The sequence below is a fragment of the Sus scrofa genome, chromosome 9, assembly GCF_054392235.1.
Source record: "Sus scrofa isolate SSC_HxYL_T2T_F1_AM1 chromosome 9, Sscrofa_HxYL_maternal_Yorkshire_Landrace_v2.0, whole genome shotgun sequence".
NCBI lineage: Eukaryota > Metazoa > Chordata > Mammalia > Artiodactyla > Suidae > Sus > Sus scrofa.
The window spans coordinates 82066803-82089282 of NC_139391.1; the positions used below are offsets into that span (position 1 = coordinate 82066803).

The 22480-nt window shown below is 41.9% G+C and overlaps 1 protein-coding gene and 1 long non-coding RNA gene across 4 annotated transcripts in view; one reads left to right on the plus strand and one right to left on the minus strand.

Moving 5' to 3' along the window:
* Window positions 1-22480, minus strand: part of ASNS (asparagine synthetase (glutamine-hydrolyzing)) — a 183159-nt gene that overhangs the window by 75862 nt on the left and 84817 nt on the right. The window lies entirely within an intron of this gene.
* Window positions 12116-13609, plus strand: LOC106504961 (uncharacterized). The gene is made up of 2 exons (XR_001298963.3): window positions 12116-12250; window positions 13116-13609. It is a non-coding gene; the product is annotated as an uncharacterized LOC106504961 (long non-coding RNA).

The following is a 22480-nucleotide window of genomic DNA, read 5'->3' on the forward strand; positions in this document are numbered from 1 at the left end:
TCGTAGATCTTTTGGGTAAAGAGGAATTGTACTCAAGGAGCTGTACTGCACCCAAGGGACCTCATCTTCACCGGCACCATGTTTATACAGCAGGATCCTGGACTTTGATCTGATGCTGTAAAGCACTGAGAGTTGAGGATCTTTCAGGAGGGGAAGAATATTTTTCACATCAGAGGGATATAATTGTTGTGGCCAGAGGGTGGGCATATTTTCCAAAGATGCCACATCTATTCCACATGCTCTTTTTACAATGCAACACTGATACTCCCTCAGATTTGTGTAACTACCTCAACAAAGAACATATGGCACAGTGACACTGCATGGACTTTGAAGCTAACTCAAAAAAGGTGATTAGATCCCACCTGGCTCTCCTTTCTTGGATACATGTCTTGGGAGCTGATAACTAAAAAGTATGAAACTGCCTGTGCTGGAGAGATTTAATGTAGAAGATACAAAGAGATAGAGCTATGCAAAGAGCCCCAGTTATAGTTGCACTTAGGTATTTGAGTCTTCCTAGTATCAACTGCCAGATATGGAAGAGAGCTTTCATGTGATTTCAGCTCCCAGCATTCAAGTTGCCCCAGGTGACACAAAGTAGAGCAAACATGAGCACTGCACATATTGTATATTTGTGAGCAAAACGGATGTTAAACCAGTAAGTTGTGGGGATGTTTGTTATGCAGCTTGGCAACTGGAACAATACTCCTGACCAAACAGATCCTGTTGCACCATAGCTAAGAAAATTATTTCTGGAATATTAACTGAGGTACCTACATTACAAAGATAGTCCCAGGCATCTAAAATTCTGCTGCTCCAATCTTGACTCCTAAATGTCACTGGGACCCAATGACCCTCTTTTCAGCAATCACCCAGCCATACTCACTCCAAAATTTCTCCCACTTTGTCGCCTCCAGAACTAATTACTACAACCCTGGACATGAAATATATTTTCTATCCTTATTAATCTTCACTATTCATTCAATTTTTATTCCATTTTTAGAAGGTAATTTAAATATGCTCTTATCAAAACACACAAGAGTTCAGAAAGAATCTTTACTGCAATAGCACCAAATTTAAATATCACTGCTTCAGCTACTCAAGATCCATTAACCCTTCAGAGAAAAACACTGCTCTCCCCCATCCAAGCATTCCATCAATGCTAGTGACAACCTGATCATTCCTCTACCAATCCTCCAGTTTATCATTCCTCCTGAGTTCATTGTTATTCAGCTAATTTCTGGACAAAACCACTTATCACTCCACCTACTTTCACCTCCAAACTTTTTATTTATTTATTTATTTTCCTTTTTAGGGCTGCACCTGCAGCATATGTGAGTTCCCAGGCTAGGGGTTAAATTGGAGCTGCAGCTGCCAGCCTATGCCACAGCCACAGCAATGCCAGATCCAAGCTATATCTGCAACCTATACCACAGCTCACAGCGATGCTGAATCCTTAACCCACTGAGCAAGGCCAGGGATTGAACACACATCCTCATGGATTCTAGTTGTATTTCTAACTGACTTTTCCACAAGGGGAACTCTCACCTCCAAAATTTTAGAAATAACAATCTATGCATGTTTCATGGTTCCCTCTTTACTACTGTCAAAATGGAAGACAGTTCAAAGGGCACAGCTGTTAGGTGAGATCTCAGCTAGGCCACCCAAACATGCCTCAGGGAATATATTATTTCTTAAAGACATCACAATCTGAAGTTTGGACCTTTACACATCAAAAAAACATATATTTCCAAGACTAGAGTTGATATGACCCATAAATAGACTCATGATGATCAAACTAATTCTAAAATAAAAATTGGAATTCCAATATCAATTTATAGTATGAATTCATACCTACTATCTGTGGACCAGAATTCTCATGCCCACAAGATTTACTATTGCTTTTTCCTTTTCCCCTCAATTAACAATTGAAGTCAAATTTTTATATTCTATTATATAAATCCTAATACATACTTTTAAAAAATTTTTTTAATTGTAACCTCTCCAAAATCAGAATGCTTCTTACGATTTGACTGTATTTTACGGTTACTGAGGTGGCAGTCATGATATAGTGGATTTAAAACTTTCCGTCGATTTGACAGTTCTTCAAAAAATTAAACGCAGAATTACCATTTGACCTAGCAATTCTACTTCTATACATTAAGTCCAAGAGAAATGAAAACTTATGTCTATACAATAACCTGTGCATGAATGTTTATAGCAACAATATTCATATTGTCAAAAAAGTGAAAACCACCTGATATCTATCAACTAATGCATAAACAAATTGTAGTATGTCTATACCATGGAATATTATTCAGCCATAAAAAGGAATGGAGGTATAGATTCATGCAACAATATAGATGAACATTGAAAACATTATGCTAAATGAAAGAAGACACATAAAAAGCCATCTAGGTGTTCCCATTGTGTCTCAATGGTAAAGAACCTGACTAGGATCCATGAGGACACAGGTTCAATCCCTAGCCTTGTTCAGTGGGTTAAGGATCAGGCATTGCCACGAGCTGTGGTATAGGTGGCAGACACAGCTTGGATCTGGTGTTGCTGTGGCTGTGGTGCAGGCTAGCAGCTGCGGCTCTGATTCAACCCCTCTCCCGGGAACTTCCATATGCAGTGGGTGCAGTCCTAAAAAGTCAAAAAAAATTTTTTTTTAATAAAATTTAAAAAATCAAAGGCCATGAACAACAACAACAACAAAAAAGACAAAAGACAAAAAAAAAAAAAAAAAGGTCGGAGTTCCCGTCGTGGCGCAGTGGTTAACGAATCCGACTAGGAACCATGAGGTTGCGGGTTCGGTCCCTGCCCTCGCTCAGTGGGTTAACGATCCAGCGTTGCTGTGAGCTGTGGTGTAGGTTGCAGACGCGGCTCGGATTCCACGTTGCTGTGGCTCTGGCGTAGGCCGGTGGCTACAGCTCTGATTCAACCCCTAGCCTGGGAACCTCCATATGCCGCGGGAGCGGCCCAAGAAATAGCAACAACAACAACAACAAAAAAGACAAAAGACAAAAAAAAAAAAAAAAAAAAAAAATCAAAGGCCGTGGAGTTCCCGTCGTGGCGCAGTGGTTAATGAATCCGACTAGGAACCATGAGGTCGCGGGTTCGGTCCCTGCCCTCGCTCAGTGGGTTAACGATCCAGCGTTGCTGTGAGCTGTGGTGTAGGTTGCAGGCGCGGCTCGGATCTCACGTTGCTGTGGCTCTGGCGTAGGCCAGTGGCTACAGCTCCGATTCGACCCCTAGCCTGGGAACCTCCATATGCCGCGGGAGCGGCCCAAAGAAATAGCAAAAAGACAAAAAAAAAAAAAAAAAAAATCAAAGGCCATATATTGTATGATCTTATTTACATGAACTATCAAGACTAGGTAAATCCATAGAGATAGAGAAAGTAGGTTAGTGTGGCCAGAGGTCAGGCAAGGGAGGTATTAGGAAGTGACTCCTAATAGTATTGGGAACTCTCCCTGGGGTAGTGAAACTATGCTGGGATTAGATGGTGATGGAATCTTTTCCAGGTTGTCATGATAAATTGTCAATATACTGAAAACTACTGAATTATATACTTTAGAAGAGTAAATATAACCATATGTGAGTTATAACAAAAAGGGGGGATAAACAAAAAAGTCACAGAACCTATGTCAAAAATAGAAAAAAAAAAACCCAAAAAACTTTTCTAGTTAGATTATTAAAGTGCCATCATCAATGTGTCTGAGATTCAATGACACAGCATGTGAGGGACACTGTTTGCCAGACATTGGCAATGCCACTGAATGACATGGATATTTAAATGACCAAGGGCTTCAAGATATCACAGATGGAAATATTCATCTGCCTTCCCTTCTACAGCAGGGGTCAGTGAACTATGGAGCATGAGCCAAATCAGACCCCCACCCCACCCCACCCCACCCCAATTTGTTTTTGTATGAATTACAGGTTAAGAATATAAATTTACATTTTTATTTATTTAATTAATTTTTTTTGGTCTTTTCTAGGGCTGCATCCTTGGCACATGGAGGTTCCCAGGCTAAGGGTCTAATCAGAACTATAGGCGCCGGCCTATGCCAGAGCCACAGCAACACCAGATCAGAGCCTTGTCAGCAACCTGCATCACAGCTCACAGCAATGCCGGATCCTTAACCCACTGACCAAGGCCAGGGATTGAACCCACAACCTCACAGTTCTTAGTCGGATTCGTTAACCACTGAGCCATGACAGGAACTCCATATATTTACATTTTTAAATTGTTAAAAAATAACAAGAAGATTAATATTATGTTATAAATCAAAATTACATGAAATTGAAATTTGTGTTTGTAACTAGAGATTTACTGGAACACAACCATGCCCATTTTGTACAGCGGTAGAGCTGAGCAGTTGTGGCAGAGACCGCATGGTCCACAACGGCTATAATATGATGTGGCCCTTTTCAGAAAGTTTGACCTCCTTGATCTAAACCACTGAGATGATAGAAATCACTGGATAACTGATTTTGGTAATAAAAGCACAAAGGGTCCAGAGCAATGCAGCTTCAACGCATCTTGCATTTTTCCAGGTTAGTTATTTCCCTGATAACTATTATAGCTTTCTTTGAAGCATTAGCCCAATAAGTTGGCTGCCCTACAATGATATTTTCTTTTCCTGCTCAATTAAGGTTGTATTGTTTCTATGTTTCCTGTTGATTTTAATAGTAAAGCTCTTAGAGGTCTAAGCATGCCTTCCTACTGCATGTGTTCATGCTCTCTTCCCTCAGGACAGGGGGCAGCATATATAGTCAGTGCCCTCCCATATCTTTTAGACCTTGCAGCAGGCTCCAAATCCCTTCCAAGTGCCAATATCTGCCTCTTGTTGCCTGGGAACATTTTTCAGAAATGCAATAGGCTTCTCTACCTAAGCTTCTCACAAGTGAAAAAATGTACTTCTAGCAGTAACCCTCAACCAGTAACTCGAAGTTGGCATATAAATAGCCTAGCTGCCTCATCCCTTGGGTGTGTATTTTGTATCATTTCCAAGAAGGTCCTTATAGAATTAAGCTCTGGTCTCCCACTGTGGTGGCCATTTAATATTACTTCTCACAGTTACTTTTCCTTCCCTATTTTACTTCTCAAATTCTTATCAGTGTTTCCTGAAACTCCCAAATAACCTGCTTCAACTAGAATTCTTGTCACAGTCTCTGCTTCTAAAAGATTCCAAACTAAACACTGGAACTAAAATTATCTCTCCTTCAGTCTTTGAGTTTTGTTCCCTGGGGGAAGTTGTACTTGGAATAACATACAGAATTCCCAGAAATTTCAACTCTTTCAACAAGGATCAAGCTGAGCACTGACTAGGAGTAAGTTTGTTCTCCCAAGAGAGGTCAGGAATGAACCCTTGCCCTGAGAATAAAACCAAGCTTTCCCTAGGTCTCTACTTGTGCCATCAGAGGAAATGGTTGCCTGTTAGCTAAAGTTCTAGTTATACTGCTTCAGTTTAGACCAGTATGTATAACTCAGTACTATCTATAGTCTCCCCTATTCCAACTCCCTCCTCCCAAACAAAGAAATTAATAAAAGCCTCCTCTCCTGATAATTTTTTTTTTCACTCAGGGTCACACTACCCAAAAAGAGTTTTCAAATTTAGAAATACTCTTAGCCATGCCTTGCCTAGCAAACCTCATATGTAGCTGGTCACCAAGTTCTTTGGTGCTGGGGCCAGAGTATCTGTGCATCACTGTGGCCCTGGCATCTTCTATGTCCTAATCGACTTTGTGCTACTAGTCTTTCCATATGCCATTTGGCTCTCCACACTGCTGCCAAAATTATCTTTCAGAAAAAAAACTATTAAATTTTGTCATTTTGCTTTGAAACCTTTTTGATACCACTCTGCCTACAGAATAAATTTCAATGTTCTTGTGTTCCCCAAGGCCCTTGACAACTGGCCCAGCCTCACTAGAAGTTAGCTATTTCTCACACATACATGAGTGATTATTTTTCAGATGGATATAGATGCTGTTGAGATGAAGAAAATGTAAATTCATCTCAAAGATTTACTGAATTCATTTTGGTTTTATTCATGTATTTTTCCATCAATGGAATATAAAAATGCACCACTATTATCATGTGGAGTTGCAATTTTCTGATGTTAAAAAAAATCTCATATTGTAAAAGTTGAGAGTCAACTAGATTTATGGGGTTTTTTTAAGTCCTTTTCCAACTTTTAGCACTACCTCATGCTATGCTAAGTAACTTTAAGGACAGGGTCATTCCGAGGGATGTAGACTTTGAGAAAAATGGTATATATGGGCTGAAAAATAAATTTGGTTTTGTATTAGTGTGATTATGTGTATATACAGTGTGGATGACAAAGGGTGGTGGAAAGAAATTAGTCTAGGACTTATATAAATAGGTAAGGATGTTATAACATTTTCAATAATTTGATTAAAACAAGTCTGGACCCTTTGGTAGGCTTCAATTAAAGAACTAGAGTAAAGCCACACCAGTTATAATAGAGTACAATTTAGACTTTCACAATGTCCCGTAATAAAAAGGGAAGGTGGAAACAGTTTGCTCCCTCATGAAGCCACTGGTTCTTCAGGCAGCATCACCAGGATATTGTCTTGTATTAGACATTATAGAATTTAAATATGACAACTGGAAGAAGCAGACTCTGGATTCAAATGAATTTGATTTTAAATCCTGGCAATGTTCTTGGTAGCTCTGTGACCTTAAACAAGTCACATCTCTTGAGTCTCAATTTCTTCATCTATACATGAATAACAGAGCTGATACACAACATTGTGATGACTTTAAATGAAATTAAATTGTTCTTGTAGGTATTAAAATTTTTTTTCTTAGTCTGTTGCTAAAATTATCATGTTCCCAAACATCTCATACATGTTCAAGATTTCTAACCCCGGGTCTGGAAAGATCCTTGGAGCCTATTTAGACCTCCTTACTTAGTTTTCAGATATGGAGGCCAAAAGACATCAGGTTGGTTTCCTGTTATAATAGCGTGATATAATAGAATATCGTGAAATGATGATATATGGAGTAACCACAAAGGCAAATAAGTAAAAAATAATTACAAGATTTTGAGAGTTTCTTAAAATCACCAAGATTAACCCACATGTATGCATCAGGGAAAGGATTTTCTCCAGAAATACTTGTCAGAATCTAGAAGAAGGAACATGTACCAAAGATCCCTCTGCCCCTGCAGCTGGTGACAGTTATCCAAATGTCCTGCATGCTTCAGGCCTTTAAACCAAGCTATCTTTTCAAGAATGCTTGTATAGTGAACAGTCTTTGGAACTAAAGATAATTTCTTCCTCTAGAGCAAAGGGAGTTTTGCTCACCTCCCATTATAAAAGATCCGGGTGCTCTAAGCTCAGGGTTCCTCTCTGTAACACAGCCCACACACAGCATGTGCCACTGTCATCTAACCCTCTTCACTGCTCTGTGGGAATCTAGGCTTAGGGAACCATTGCAAGAAAATGTTAATGCTTGGCTACTGTGATCCTGTAATCAAATCCTTTGTCTGTGAAGTAGTGGTCTCATATCTCTGCCAGCATTCATGAAAGCGTTTGGCTAACTTGTTAGTTTGCAAGTAGGGGGGAAATTTTAGACCCTCCACAGTTCCAGACATTTGCTAAGTATTATCAATGATCAAAGCTGCCTTTAAGTTCTTGAAGCAGAAACTTTATAATAAGCTCCCCTGACTGCCTCATACAGACTACTAGCAACTAAGACAGACCCAGAAATAGTAATAATAATATTCATTTACTTAGTGTATGGGAAATTCTTAGTGCCCATTTATATCCCCTTTGGATCTTTTCTAGCAGTTCCATGCTCTAATTCCCCAGGTTCAGAGGGCTTTGCTGCTAACCGTGGGCGAATGTAACCTTCTCAAGAGGCTTGACCTTGGACACCATGGCCACTTCACTTGTGCAAAGTGCAGGAAGTGACTGGGAGTTTATATTTCTGCCTTGAAGATAATGACTGACTGAAGTAGAGGTAGGAGAGTCCTGCTCCTCTTCCTCAAGGCTAGACAAACTGTGGGTGTAATTTATGTTCCAGAACTTCCTGTGGGATCAGGCTGAGATGGGAACTTGCCCTGAAGTAGCATTTTGTCTGGCTTCCCCACTCCCTCACTGGTTTCTCGTTGGCAAACATCCTTAATAAATAAATGGCAAATGCTTGGCCTGAGGTCTGCTTCTAGGAGAACCAACCTAATATAGCTGTGATTCTCAACTCTGGTTGCCTATTAGAATCAACTGGGGAATTTTTTAAACATTATGATGCTATCTCACCTGAGAACAAGTAAATAAGAATCTCAGGCAGCAGGGCCAAGGCATACATATGTTTAAAATCTCAGATGATTCTAATCTTCAGCACTGATTCAGGCTATTTGAAGGCCTCTGGGTAGTTTAATTTCACCCTTTGTTATATTCCCAGCGTTCAGACAGACCTAGCAGAAATCACATCTAGGATATCGCTCAGCCCGGGAAATCCTCACATCTGAAAACTTGGCAGCAACAGGCCCAATTCAGGCAGAAGAAGAATGCTTTTCCTTGGCAGCCCTGCTGGCATCTGAGAGCAGTCCTGGGATGGGAAGAGCCTAAAAGACTTCCCCAGGGAAAGTTTATATAGCTGGCAAGCAAAGGCAGACCACTAGTCCTCCCACCACCCTGGAAAGACCACTGCTATCTGTGTATGGCTGCAAATCCAAATTATAGGGCTACTGGGATACCACAACATTAATGTCTCATCTTAACAGCACACTTTGACCCCTACCTGCAGACAGCCTAACGGTGCAGTGCTGGTTACATTTTGTCAGTTTTGCTAAGCCATTACCCCTAGTTGATTGATCAAATACTAGTATAGATGTTGCTGTGAAAGAATTGTGTAGGTGAGATTAATCCCTACAGTCAGTTGACTTTAAGCAGATTACCTTTGACAATGTGAGTGAGCTTCATCCAATTAGTTACACCTGAGCCAGGATACCTGCCCATCCCCCCAGACTGAAGACTCTAAGCAGAAGACTTCCCAACTACTCCCATAAGTTTGCCACAAACTTATGAGGGGAAATATTTAAAATTATTTAAAATTTCTCTGTTTTGAAAATTTGACTTTCTTAGCCATTTACAGTCTTTACTCTTCACTCTTCCATATGTGAAAAGAGCTGGTTTGTCAGATTCCCATAGCAGTAGCTCACAAAAATAACTTTTAATGAGAGCTCATAGAAAATTGAATTAATTCCTGTGACTCTCAGCTCTAAGTGCATGTCATAAGTAACACCTGCACAGCATTATAAACTGTTCTCACACTTGATCTCCAACCAAAGAGAGCCACTTCTATGTGTCTCAGTGTGGCCTGGATGACTGCATCTTTTAAAAGCTCTCTTGAAGATTCTGATGACCAACCAAGCTTGAACACTACTGATCTCTCTGATTAGAGGTAACTCAATATTGCACAGAGTGTTATGAAGAAATAGATGCAAGCTTGCACCCAGGGGACCATGGACACTCTTTGGCTGTTCTCAGCCTGCCCTCTGCCCACCTTCCTCCTCCACTTTCTGCTTTTCTGGACAGTTAGTGCACAATGGAAGTTACCCCATTCCTGCAGGAACCCAGCAGGGGCCTCATAGGGGTGGGGCCTCATAGGGGTGGAGCCTCTGCTGCAGCTGAGTAGATGTTACCTCAGACCAGAAGTTCAGAGGAAAAGCGGGGATGGGTAGGAGGGAGTTGTGTGTAGAAGAGAAGCAAGAGCAAGAAACAGAGAGAGAGTGAGGAGTAGAGCTGTATCTATGCACCTGGCTGGCAGAAAAGGAATATGACCAAATAACAGAGGGGTTTCTGCAGAGAACAAGCCCCATCCCAGCAATTCAGAGGCTGCCTGGTTTGCTGCACTGTAAATAATGCTGCTTCTGCTTTTGTTTACATCTCTTTTAAAGTATTGCCTAGCATTGTTATTTTCCCCTGCATCTTATTCCTGTCCCCACTCATGACTGTACATTATGGGTAGGTTCTCTCTCCTCTTATTTTCAGATCTAGCATCAGGACACAGTTGTTAGCTGGCACAAATCTGTGCTGCATTCATGAATGGTGAGCTGGTAGACTGCCCTCCCCACACCCAGTGGCCCAGACTCTAGACTTTGTCCTCAGGCAAATTCACCCCTCCTTCCTCCGGGTGTGCAGCACTTGGCACTTTGCTTATAGTTATTTCAATCTAATCTGTCCTACAGATCTTGGGTTAAGTCTGTATCACTGCTGCCAGTTTGTGAGCACCTCAGGTAAATAGATGCCTCTGTCTGCCTGCTCCTGTCACAGACTGCCATTAAGAAGGCTCTTGAGTATTTGCTACATGCAAGCCAATTTTATATCTCCATATTATTTCATTGCTGTCTGGTTTCTTCGTCCCTTGGAATGAAATCAATGAAAAGGAAAAAACACAGGGTAGGGTCCTTGTCATACACTTTTTTTTTTTTTTTTTTTTTTGTCTTTTTAGGACTGCACCCACAGCATGTGGAGGTTCCCAGGCTAGGGATCCAGTCGGAGTTGTAGGTGCTGGCCTACACCACAGCCACAGCAATGCCAGATCTTTAACCCAATGAGCGAGGCCAGGGATTGAATCCTCATGGATGCTAGTTAGATTCGTTAACTGCTGAGCCAGGACAGGAACTCCCAACTCCTTTCTGATGTAACTGCAGATAACCTACAAGACCTCTATTGATTTCGGTATCTGCACATCAAGTGGACTCAGTCAACTCCAAGGATGTTTCCAGAGACTGAAGCACTAAACATATAGGAGATACTGGGAAGCATGACATTGGGAAAAACAAATGAACCTCTATAAATCCTCTGCAGATCAACCTCACTTCATAGAAACTTTACCATTACTTTGAAATGTGTATTTTATTCCCATTTGGAGAACAAAAAAGAGAGTCCCAGAGCTTTGATTTGTTCAAGGTCAGAGCATATGCCTAGGATTTGAACTCAAACCTGTTTGAACCCACAGCCCACTTTTTCCACACACTGCTTCACCAGTGGGAGACTGGCTACCCAAGACAGTGTCTTGGGGAGGTCACTGAAGAACCATCATTAGGATGGAAAATAGTTTTAATCCTCCCTTTTATCACAGGTTGTAATAGAAGACAGAGTTTCATAGAATAACATTTCCACATTACTAAATCATGTCCTTTCCCAACTCTGCCTTTATTCCCCTTTTGGAGTTTATGTTTAAAAAGCCAGGGACATTTAAAATTTTTATTTGAATTATTGAGATTGAATAAAATCGTTCCTTGCTTTTTATATGCCTCCACAATCCTACCTTAAAACACAATCTCACCCAGTTCCTCCCCACAATACACATAGAAACCCAAATTTATCAGTCCATATACCTTTTTTTTTTTTTTTTGCTTTTTTAGGGCCGCACCCACAGCACATGGAGATTCCCAGGCTAGGGGTCCAATCAGAGCTATAGTGGCTGGCTGACACCACAGCCACAGCAACACCAGATCCAAGCCACGTCTGCAACCTACACCACAGCTCACGGCAACGCAGATCCTTAATCTGCTGAGTGAGGCCAGGGATCGAACCCGCAACCTCATGGTTCCCAGTCATATTGTCTCCCCTGTGCCACGACAGGAACGCCCATCAGTCCACATACTCTTAAATTAAGAGTCTATATCCTTCTAATAAGTTTGGCTAAGAAATTTACTTGAAATAAACTCTGGAACCTGGAAAATATATTTCATGAGATTCTGATCTAGTTGGTTTCCCAACATTTATAATATGAGACTACCTTTCCTGACAAATATAAAAATGCATCTCCATCTCATAATAGTTATGCTTTTTGAAGTATCCATTGATTGAGAAAATAGTCAAAATGATAAAAAGTCAAAATGAATTCAGTTGAGTTTGGAAATGTTTATATTTTCTGCATCTCTCTGGCATCTATCTGAAGAGTAATCACTTATATATGTGTGAAAAATAACTGACTGCGAGATAGGTCAGGCCAATCACCAAGAGCCTTGGGTAGCATACCAAGGAGATTGAAATGTATTTTGTAGGAAAAATGGAATAAAAAGAAGTTTTAAAGCAAACTGCCAGGACCAGATTGATTTTTTTTTTTCAGAAGATAAGTTGGCAATTGTGCAGAGAGCCAACTGTGAAATGGAAAGAACAGTGGCAAGAGTTAAGAAAGGACGTGGAAAATGATATTGGAGCCACAGTGATACAGATACCTTTGACCCCAACATTGGAGGACTCGGTAAGAACCAGGTATGGGCAGTGCAGGAGATGGAGGGCCCAGAATGTCACTAGGTCCAGAAACTTATGGGGACTGTTACCTTGTAAAGAATAAAGAATATCAGAAGAGGTGTGTGCATTTTAGATGGGGTTGGAATGGTGGAATGGTTAGTGAGACTGAATGGATTTACATGTATTAAATTTGAAATGAGAGGGCACATTTGAGACTCTCCATCATACCACTGAATACCAAAGGCTGATAATGAGGAGATCTCAGCTGGAGTTTGTTTTTTGCTCTTTAGGATTGCACTTGCAGCATATGGAGGTTTCCAGGCTAGGGGGTGAATCCAAGCTACAGCTGCCAAACTACACCACAGGCACAGCAGTACAGGATCCCAGCCTCATCTGCAACCCACAACACAGCTCATGACAAAGCCAGATCCCTGACCCACTGAGCCAGGCCAGAAATCAAACCCAAATCCTCATGGATACTAGTTGGATTCGTTTCCACTGCGCCACAACAGCAACTCCCTGAGCTGGATTTTTAGGCAGCAGTAAACCAACATTGTTATGACAACAGCTTATAAGTCTGACAGAACTTGGTTCAAATCCATTTACTAAATGGCTTGAGCAAAATCTTGAACTTTACTGAGCTTTAGTTTCCTCATTTGAAAATTAGGATAATTAATACCCCCATTAGGTGTGTCTTACTAAAGATTATGAAGGGTTTTTTTAATTAAAGACTATATATACATACACACACATATATATGTAACTCACATGGCATATGATAGTTGCTTGACAAGAACAGGTGCTATTATATAGATTGCAAGCCACCAGAATTTTGGTACCATCTCCTGAGATAGTGGAATTTATCTTTCTTGCAGAGCAAAAGAGAAAAATAAAAGGCAATTCCCTGGGGATGCAATGCCAGAGAAACAACCAAAGAAAGGGCAGGCAAAAGAAAGGCTGAGAAGAAAGAAGTCAGGAAAAGAGGGTGACCAGACAGTCACAGAAGGAAAGAGTCTCAACAAGCAGCAGGTGGGTCAGATTCTTGAAGATAGGAACCAAACATTAATCTTGAGTGAATAAGGAAACCATAATGCCCTGAAGAGTGATATGCCCTGAAGAGTGATATGAGGATAGCTGCAAGCTACTGGGGCAGTACTGAAGTACTCCTAACGTACTGGCGTTGCCATCAAAAATGATGCATCTATTTGACATACCTGGAGCAATGAATGTCTGCTGCTAAAATTACCATTACAGATGCAATAAAAAAGTAATCCTGTGAATACTATACTGTATGCCTGCAACTTACATAATATTGTACATCAACTGAAATTCAATAAAAATAAATACTTTTTTAAAAAAAAAGAAATAACCTCGGGAGTTCCTGTTGTAGCTTAGTTGTTAACGAATCTGACTAGCATCCATGAGGACACAGGTTCAACCCCTGGCATCACTCAGTGGTTTAAGGATCCCATGTTGCCATGAGCTGTGGTGTAGGTCACAGACACAGCTCAGATTTGGCATTGCTGTGGTGTAGGTTAGCAGCTACAGCTCCAATTCGATCCCTAACCTGGGAACCTCCATGTGACAAGGGTGCAGCCCTAAAAACCAAAAAAAAAAAAAAAAAGAGAGAGAGAAAAGAAAGAAATAACCTTGTAAAGGATAAAGAGCCTGTTTTACTCCAAAAAAGGAATCAAAATTGAGTTAAAGAAAACTGTTCAAACAAAAAAATGTGCAAGGAATACTCTCTCCCCAGCTAACAAATCCAATCCATCAACAACTGCTGTTAGCTGTATTTCTGAAATCAACCCTAAACTCAACCCCTTCTATGGTGGGTTTCTACTTTGTTAATTTAACTAAACTGGAGCTGCACTTCCCAGAATTCCCTCCCCTGTGTGGTTGTGTGTTTTATTTTGACCTAAGAGAAATTCGCATGTGATTTCAACCTCCAAAGCAAAGCAACAGCCATTTAAGTAAGTGCCCCACGGCAGTTCACTTACGTTCCTACTGGTTTGATGGCTCAACTTGTTGGTGTGGGGCAGCAGCTGGGCCTGAAGCTCCCCCAGATTCCTCCTTATCTCAACTGTCTTCTCCATGTCCTGGGTTAAATGCTGGGGGACAGTCACCTGAATCATAAATTTGGAGGCACTGAGAGACAGATGTGATTCCGATTTTTCATACTCTCCCTGCATCATGCTCAGCTTTTCTTTCCAACTCCTAAACCTATTGATTGTGGTGACCTCAGGCCTCCACCAGATAGAGATGCACTGGCTTTCCAAAGACTTCTCCATCTCCTCCCACAATTGTGTAAGGTTTAAATCCTATAATCAATCCCATATTCCATAATTTTCACAGTGGTTGTTTCCTTGCTTGAACCCTGACATAGAAATTGATACTGGGAATTCCCTAGTGGCCTTGGGGTTAAGAACTTGGCATTGTCATTGCTGTGGTGCAGAGTCAATCCCTGGCCTGGGGAATTCCACGTGCTGCAGGTGCAACCCCCCCAAAAAAAAAGAAAAAAGAAAAAAACTGGAGTTCCCACCCTGGTGCAGGGGAAATAAATCCAAATGGGAACCATGAGGTTGTGGGTTCGATCCCTGGCCTTGCTCAGTGGGTTAAGGATCCGGTGTTGCCATGAGCTGTGGTGTAGGTCACAGATGTAGCTCAGATCTAGTGTTGCTATGGCTGTGGTATAGGCCGGCAGTTACAGCTCTGATTCAAGCCCTAACCTGGGAACCTCCATATGCCGAAGGTATGGCCCTAAAAAGACAAAAAAAAAAAAAATTATACTAAACATGATTCCAGGGAGCATAGCCTTTAGGATGGGTCTCTAAATTAGTTTAGAGTGATCTGGAATTGATTTCCCAGTATAATTAGAGACAACAGTATAGGAGATGCTAGTAGTTTACGATATGCATGAGTTACGGAGATATCTGTAATCAAGTGTCAATAGACAGCAAGGATTTGAGTGAACTATTTGCTACCAAGGAAGATTTTTAATGAAAATTAAAAAAAGGTTGGGAGAGAACAATTGCTTATAAGTGCACTAAAGAATGTGGGGAGGAAAATGCAATGAGCTTAAGGATGTGTAATTTTTCTGAAAGATAAGGATGTCCTGTACCACAAGAGCAAGTTTTCCGAAAACCAAACATGGAATTTAATCCTAGGGGTAGCTGAATTAAACACACATTGAATTTTCACCTTGGCAGGGTGTCTTATATTAAGGTTAGGACATAGATTGAGAAGGAATATGACTTAAAATTTGGGATGGGAATATGGGGGCAGATTCCAAAGACTTCGGGGACCTTGAACCCCTGAACTCTACTGACCTTCCTTTACCAGCAGAAGCAGCCTTTCCACCCCATCTAAGAACAACAGCTCTCCCCCCATCTGAAAAACCTATAAAGTATTCCTCTGAGGTCATTGCCTAGTATGAAAACAGTTGGTTTTCTTTAGGAGCTGCCCTCATGCCTCTTGTCACTTCTAGACCTAAAACCAGACTCAGGTCCCAGCAGACCCCTGGAGATTAGCTACAAAGTATGACCCAGAAGGAGGTCAATACAACCTCCAAGAATTGCAATATTTTGTCAATAAATATTGATATAACCTCAGTAATATGCAAGGGAATGGATCTTAAGTTGTACTGAATCAGGGAAGAAAAAACATAGCATTGGACCCATTGAAATAAGTATGTTTAAGTGTATTCAGCAGAGATTCTGAAATTAGTTAGCTTAAGGGGCTACAAATGATCCTAAACCTGGAGTCAAAGGTACTTTACACTAGATTAATTTGAAGTTTCTTTTGTTCATTCATTCTTTTTTTTTTTTTTTTTTTTTGTCTTTTTATGGCTGCACCTGCAGCATATGGAGGTTCCCAGGCTAGGGGTCAATCAAATCAGAGCTGTAGCTGCTGGCCTACACCAGAGCCACAGCAACACAAGATCTGAACTGCATCTGTGACCTATACCTCAGCTCATGGCAATGCCAGATCCTTAACCCACTGAGCAAGGCCAGGGACCAAACCTGTGTCCTCATGATGCTAGTCAGATTCATTTCCCCTGAGCCACTATGGGAACTCCCAAATTTGAAGTTTCATAAGCTTATTGGAATACTGATGAAGGAATCCAAAGGCTTTGAAAAAAGTGTTAGCTTAAGCAGATTTATTATGCAATACCTGTTCAGACACCTCTAACTATGTCCCCCAGAATGGTTGTGAGGATACACCTTTAAGTAAGGCTTTGAGAATGAAGCCCAGTTTCCATAAAATGGCTATGGTGGTTGGTCTCTAAAGATTAGAAATGAGAGGGGGGAAATACTGCCATTAAGCTGTGGTCTCAGAATTCACCCAGGATAATGAGATCCTAGGGTGGTGGGAGCCAGATGGTACCACTGAATCACAGAAAACAAGAAAGAGGTGGTTAGCACAAAGGGGAGCAGAGCTGAAAGTCAGAAGAGTCTGACCTATGGAGACCTTTGACTTTCCATAGTTGATTATGATGTCCCTAGAACTGAAATAGGTGCTCACCCTACTAATGTCCAACTTGATTAGTATAAGCAGGTGGTAAAAAGAAGCCATACCTGATTCAGCAATAAATAATTGTGGACCCTCGACCACCTGCAGGTCATAAACCCAAAGACCTTTGAAGAAAAGGAAGACAGGGTCTCCTTGAAGAACACTCCTACTAAGCAATCAAAACTGTATTCTCGGAGTTCCCGTCGTGGCTCAGTGGTTAATGAATCCGACTAGGAACCATGAGGTTGCAGGTTCGATCCCTGCCCTTGCTCAGTGGGTTAAGGATCCGGGGTTGCCGTGAGCTGTGGTGTAGGTCACAGATGCGGCTCAGATCTGGCGTTGTTGTGGCTCTGGCGTAGGCCGGCAGCTATAGCTCCAATTAGACCCCTAGCCTGGGAATCTCCATATGCCGAGGGAGCGGCCTTAGAAACGGCAAAAAAAAAAAAAAAAAAAATGTATTCTCTAAGTCTTCCTCCCAGCCCTAGTTTAGGTATTCTTCAACCTGGGGCAGTTTTACCCTCTGGAGGGTAGTTGTCAATGTCTGAGTTGTCACAACTGGGTAGAGGCCAGGATGCTGCTAAACAGCCTACAGTGTTCAGGACACCCCCAGTGACAAAGAATTACGTAGCCGCAAAAGTCAAGAGTACTAAGGTTGAGGGAATTCCCAGTGGCAGTGGCTTAAAGATCCATCTTCTCTCTGTGGAGGCGCCAGTTTGATTCCCAGCCCCAGCTCAGTTCAGTGAGTTAAGGATCAACCACTGCTGCAGCTATGGTTTGGTTGCAGCCTCTTTACTTCCTCCCTTGTTCCTGGAGAATCTATTCTTCATAGGCTGTCGTCAGGTGGTCCTCTTAAAAAGTAGGTTACTCATGACATTCCTGAGAGTCACAGAGTCCAGCTGAGGATGTGAGATGGCAATGTGTGGGATGAAAGTGAGAACTTTGTCCTACCTTGAAGGAAAGCCCAGGTCTGGGTAAGGAAGACACAGATCCAGTCTTGCTCTGCCTGATGGAGCAAATATGGAAGGTCTCCTGCTTTCCCTGCATCAGTTCCTGGTCCTGCCGCCCTTCCATGCACACACTTGCAGGTTACCTTCCACAGCAGCAGAGTAATCTAGTCAAGCCATAAATCAGGTCACCTGGCATAAAACACACCCACAATAGCCTTCTGGAGCCATAGTACCTGATCTGAGTAGCCTTGAGTGGGGCCTGAGGGTCTTAGAGATGTTTCATCTCTGCAGGTGATTCTAATGTATAGCCAAGGCTGAGACCCATGGGTCCACAACTGTGCTTCTCAAAATTTAAGGTGCATACAAATCACATGGGAGGCTTGTGAACTGCACTTTCTGACCCCAGAAGGACTGGGTGGGACCTGGGATACCATATTTCTAACAAGCTCCCATATGGAGATGAGGCTGCAATCTGAGGACCACATTCTGAGTAGCCAAAGCCTGGGAGGGTAAATCATTGCTCCCTTCTCCCCAAACCACCCTTGCTCATCATGACTCAAAATCATATTTTTCAACCCCTATAAGTCCTCCAGTTTCTCAGCCTTCTGGACCCACCAGTAACTCTGTGGCCAAACAGTTCAGGACTGCATAGCAGGACCTTCAGAACAGAATTTGTGTGGAGTTCTCATTTTGGCTCAGTGGAAACAAATCTGACTAGTATCCATGAGGATGCGGGTTTGATCCCCGGCTTCGCTCAGTGGGTTAAGGATCTGGTGTTGCCAAGAGCTGTGGCTCAAAGATGTGGCTCGGATCCTGTGCTGCTATGGCTATAGTGTAGGCTGGCAGCTGTAGCTCCAATTCAGCCCCTAGCCTGGGAACCTCCCTTTGCCTCAGGTGTGGCCCTAAAAAGCAAAAAAAAAAAAAAAAAAAAAAAAAAAAAAGAGTGGACAAAAAGATGACATAATGATGACATTCACTACGGAACACACTATCTCTTCCCAGCATACAGTAAGGCTTCCTTCCAGGTAAAATTAAGGAAAATTCAGCCTTGCTATGTCCCACTGGAGACTGGGTTTTCAGAGAGACAGGTTAAAATTAATTGCAGTAACTTCCTCTCTTTAATATGCATCTAGACCAGTGTTTCTCAATTTTTTAATTATTATCAACTCCTACAGAACATTGTTAGACTTTTTTCCCTGATTGCACTGCCCTTCCTCCATGAAATGTTACTATCAATTGTCATTTGGTCCTTTGTATGGCCACAAACCACTGCAATACCTGTGTTTCTTGCCACCCCCTTGTGGCCAATATCGTCCTCAATGAGTGCAGGATCTCAGATCTTCCATTCACTCATTCCAACCACCCAGCTCCCAGGCCTGGTGTGTAGACCACATGCTCAGACATTTTTCTCCTGTCTGACCTTGCCAGCCCAAGTTGTAAATTAGAGAAGACACCATCTTTAGAATCACACAAAACAAGTTACAACCCAGCCTCTGTTATTTTACAAGTTGTAGGACCTTAAGTATCTTTCCTTCTCTTATCCTAAGGGTCCCAATGGTTAAATGACATTAAAATATTCACACTGAAAAGCTGTTGTGAGGCATAGGGGGGAGGTGAAGTGCTCTGTAAAGCATAAATTATAATGCCCAGCACAGAGAAGGTGTTCAATAAATGGCCATACCTGGTCATGATTTGGCGGTTGCCCGGCCTACAGCATCATACTGCAATTGAAAACAAATTCCTCGCTCCTGGCTCCAGTAGCACCTGAATGGCCTAGTACAGCAAGCCAAGTAGATGTCTGTCATCAGGCCCCAGTGCAGAAAGAGAAAGATGCATCTCCCCTGGAGCACCTGCCTGAGAATCAAGGCATCCTAAAGCGGTCCTAAGAGTCTTATTGGAATGGGATGGGAAGCTGAGAAGGACTTATCAACATAAGTAAATAGACAGCCTGTAGCCAAGGCCACTGCTATCAATTAATGGTCCTGAACAGTCACCTCAACATTACCCTTGGCCTTTACCTCCCAGACAAGGATAGGCTCAGGCAGCCCAGATGTGCCACACCTATCCTCATCTCAAATGCCTCTGGAAACCCTGACTGGAGGTCCATCTCCAGCGACCTCCCTCACTGTATGGACCCTAACTTGTCTCCTGAAACATCCTTCCCTGCCCCACCAAACAGTACTAGCCACACTCTCCTATTTATCAGATATTCTCTGTCTTCCCAGACTACCTGCCACCTAGACTCTAAACTTCACCCCCAGTGCATATCCCTGCTTGGCAGAGAACCATTCAAGCTGGATGCATAATTCCCCTCCTGTCGAGGGTCCAGCCACAGCCAGAAAGAGTGAATCAGCATTTTGCCTTCTGCTCTGCAGATATCATGGCTGCCATCCTCCAAAGAAAAATAGCCTCCCGGCTCAAAATTACAATTTCCTCTTCTACAAGCTCTCAGGTCTCCACCCCTCCTAGACACACTGATATAATCCACTGCTTGGCACGATGATTTAAAAAGTCCTTGACAAGGGAGTTCCTGTTGTGGCTCATCAGTAACAAACTAGTATCCATGAGGACATAGGTTCAGTCCCTGACCTCGCTCAGTGGGCTAAGGATCCAGCATTGCCATGAACTGTAGTATAGACTGTAGATGTGGCTCAGATCTGGTGTTGCTGTGGCTGTGGTATAGACTGGTGGCTACAGCTCCTCCAATTTTACCCCAGCCTGGAAACTTCCATATGCCACAAGACAAAAATAAATAAATGAATAAATAAATAGTTCTTGATGAATACTGTGGCATGTGTCTCCATTGCAGGCCTGAGACACACGCACTCCCCAGAGTATCTGACTCTATCCTCTAGGGGTTGTGAATGACCTTCCTACAGGTCACCTTGCCTCCCTAAGCCTCAATTCCTGCACCTGTGAAATAGCAGTAAAAGAAATACCTCTAGGGCTGTCATGAGATTTGGGATAATTAGAGGATTAGACACCCAGTAGAGAGCCTGGCTCCCACTTGGGGCCTCTAGTGAGAGCTGACCTGAAAAGATGGTTGCTGTGGTGATGCTGCCTGAAGAACAGGTGGCTTTCCTGGGAGGGGCAATAGTTTCCAGACTCCTTTTTAAATTTCAGGATGCAACTGAGGACCAAGTTGTATCATATTAAAATATAGGCTTATGACTAAAGAATTACTATTATTTTGTCCTGACTTAACCCCTTCCCATGGTTATCCCACTGTCAGGGCCAGAGAGAGGCCTCTTAAAGATTCTAACACCTAAGGAAAAAAACCTATAAAATATTTAGTATTTCCACATATAACAAAAAATTTACTATATTGTAAATCATTTTTAGCCATTTCTATCATTTCAGCTTATTTCTTGCAAAGGACAAAGGTAAGGTTTTATCATTTTCCTATTAAGTTAGCATACAAAATGATTGGTTTTTTTTGTTTTTTTTTTGTTTTTTTTTTTTTTATTTTCCCACTGTACAGCAAGGGGGTCGGGTTATCCTTACATGTATACATTACAATTACAGTTTTTCCCCCACCCTTTCTTCTGTTGCAACATGAGTATCTAGACATAGTTCTCAATGCTATTCAGCAGGATCTCCTTGTAAATCTATTCTAGGTTGTGTCTGATAAGCCCAAGCTCCCGATCTCTCCCACCAGGCAGCCACAAGTCTCTTCTCCAAGTCCATGATTTTCTTTTCTGAGGAGATGTTCATTTATGCTGGATATTAGATTCCAGTTATAAGTGATATCATATGGTATTTGTCTTTGTCTTTCTGGCTCATTTCACTCAGTATGAGATTCTCTAGTTCCATCCATGTTGCTGCAAATGGCATTATGGCATCCTTTTTATGGCTGAGTAGTATTCCATTGTGTATATTTACCACATCTTCCGAATCCAATCATCTGTCGATGGACATTTGGGTTGTTTCCATGTCCTGGCTATTGTGAATAGTGCTGCAATGAACATGCGGGTGCATGTGTCTCTTTTAAGTAGAGCTTTGTCCGGATAGATGCCCAAGAGTGGGATAGCTAGGTCATATGGAAGTTCTATGTATAGATTTCTAAGGTATCTCCAAACTGTTCTCCATAGTGGCTGTACCAGTTTACATTCCCACCAGCAGTGCAGGAGGGTTCCCTTTTCTCCACACCCCCTCCAGCACTTGTTATTTGTGGATTTATTAATGATGGCCATTCTGACTGGTGTGAGGTGGTATCTCATGGTAGTTTTGATTTACATTTCTCTTATAACCAGCGATGTTGAGCATTTTTTCATGTGTTTGTTGGCCATCTGTATATCTTCTTTGGAGAAATGTCTATTCAGGTCTTTTGCCCATTTTTCCATTGGTCAGTCTCCCAAAGCAATAGAAATTAGAGCAAAAATAAACCCATGGGACCTCATCAAACTGAAAAGCTTTTGCACAGCAAAGGAAACCAAAAAGAAAACAAAAAGACAACTTACAGAATGGGAGAAAATAGTTTCAAATGATGCGACTGACAAGGGTTTAATCTCTAGAGTATACAAGCAACTTATACAACTCAACAGCAAAAAAGCCAACAACCAGATTGAAAAATGGGCAAAAGACCTGAATAGACATTTCTCCAAAGAAGATATACAGATGGCCAACAAACACATGAAAAAATGCTCAACATCGCTGGTTATAAGAGAAATGTAAATCAAAACTACCATGAGATACCACCTCACACCAGTCAGAATGGCCATCATTAATAAATCCACAAATAACAAGTGCTGGAGGGGGTGTGGAGAAAAGGGAACCCTCCTGCA